The sequence below is a fragment of the Belonocnema kinseyi genome, chromosome 7, assembly GCF_010883055.1.
Source record: "Belonocnema kinseyi isolate 2016_QV_RU_SX_M_011 chromosome 7, B_treatae_v1, whole genome shotgun sequence".
NCBI classification, from domain to species: Eukaryota; Metazoa; Arthropoda; class Insecta; order Hymenoptera; family Cynipidae; genus Belonocnema; species Belonocnema kinseyi.
In genome coordinates this window covers 135,109,234-135,111,448 of record NC_046663.1, presented here as the reverse complement: position 1 = coordinate 135,111,448, position 2,215 = coordinate 135,109,234, and positions in this window count along the sequence as shown.

The window sequence follows — 2,215 nt, the reverse complement described above, 5'->3', positions numbered from 1 at the left end:
TTTCCACGATAATAGTCGCTCAAAATAAGGTTGAGCTTAAAGAGGCAAGGCGCGTGCCAAAGGATTGCAGAAAAGTGTCGAAAAAAGGTTCATTCTATTTCCCAGTGACAGACGTTTTCTCCAGATTTGTGTACGATCGTAGCTCGCTCAGCTGGGCTGTCTCAAAACTTTGAGGATTTGATACACAATTTTAATATTATGATACAGTATGAAGCTTGTATATACATTTTCTGTTATTCAGTTTATTTAATTTATTATAATTTTTATTTATTGGGCGGATAATTCGCTACTGAAAAGCCTGAAAGATTTTTTTACATATAATATGCAAATAATAATAGAAACAAAAAATTACTCTCTAAAAAGTTGATCTCTGGAATCTGAACTGCGTAATTTACGAGAAGGCGCTCTCCCTGCTTAACGACAATAGATGTAATGATATCAATGTAAATCATAGATTTTGTTCTATCTTACGATCCACATAAATTAAAATAAAATTGTGTCAAAAAACATTTTTCCGAACTCAGAGTTTATTTTCTTAAAAAACTCCTTTCTCAATCGTTGGCGTTTCTGTACAATGCGTACCTTTTTAAAAGGTTTTAACCTAAACGATTATATTTTACAAATAGTAATATTGAAGAAAACAATGATGAGAAATAATTTCGTAGAATAATTTTTTTTTTAACTGAGTTTTCGAAATTTTAATTAATCTAACACAAGCTTAATGTTGTGGATTAAAAAATAAAGAATGCTGTAATTAGAAATTTTTCCAGTTAAAAAGTTTCTTTTTTAAGTTAAATTTGGAAACAATAAACTATGGTTATATTGAAGTCTCAAAAAATTAATGAGACTTTAATCAATTAAAGACTACATTGTTAAAAATGAGAAAGGAAACTTTATCGTGCGTTATGAAGGATGAACAAAAATCGACAGTTTAGAAATACCCGCAGAGAGTGTACGTAATGAACGTTGACAAACAATGGACGGGTTTTTATTGAAGCTACTGACGAGGAAGCGCGAAAATGAGTTTAAATTAAAAGTGAGAAATTTTGTAACTAAAAAGATAACATTACTTTATAATACTTTGATAAACTTTATTAATATTTAGAATTTCAGTGTGTTTCAGTAGTTTCACTGAAAACCCGTCCATTGTTTGTCAACGTTCATCACGTGCACTGTCTCCAGTTCTTTCTAAACTGTCAAGTTTTGTTCGTCCTTTCTAACCTACGAAAGGTTTTCTTTCTCAATTAAAAAAATTTGGTTCCTAATTGATTAAAATCTCATTAATTTTTTGAGACTTCAGTATTACCATATTTTATTGTTTTAACATTTGACTTAAAAAAAATTTACTGGTAAAATTTCCAATGATATCGTTCTTTATTTTTATTCTTTTTTACTCTACAATATTATTCTTTCGTTTGATTAATTCAACATTTGAAAACTCAGAAAAAAATTTGAATAAGTCTACGAAATTATTTATCATGATTGTTCTCTTTAATATTACTAATTGTAAAAATAAAATAATTTGCGTTAAAACATTTTAAAAAAGTACGCATTGACCCGTAAGACATAAAGAAAAATCTATGATTTAACATTTATAAATATTGTCGGCCGAAGAAAGGATTAAGTTTCAAATCATTATACAAGAAGTAATGATACTTCAGTACGCCTGAATTCAGTGCGTGTTTAGCTACATAAAATCAAATAAAAAGTTCACTCCACAAGTTAGGACACTTTCTTGTATTTAAGGAAAGCAAATCACATGCTGAAAAAGTGTAAACTGTTGACCATCAAGCAACACTGGATGCAAAAAATAAGATCTCATTCAACAGAGCGCCTTGAACGGCGAGTAAAGTAGATTCAGGAAAATTCCACTTCTTCTACTCATCATTTCCGCCTGTGCAACAAAACGTCATGTGCTGATGAAAATCCGCCTAGTCGAGGAGAGATTCAAGTCTTCGGGGAGAAAGTATTTGGCATGGAGATACTCATAAGCTAGATGACGCTTTAGATATCTCCCTCTTTAGTAACTTTTGCCAGAGGTAAATGTTGTAACATCCAGAGGAGTGTCCACTAATTACTGCTGAAGAAGTGAAGAAAGTTATCGCTAGAACTAAGAACTTGTCAGCGCGAGGGCCAGATAAAATCAACTTTTGGTGGAAAAGTTTACTTCTAAGCACCAACATCTAGCTAATATATTTAATAATTTATTAAACGG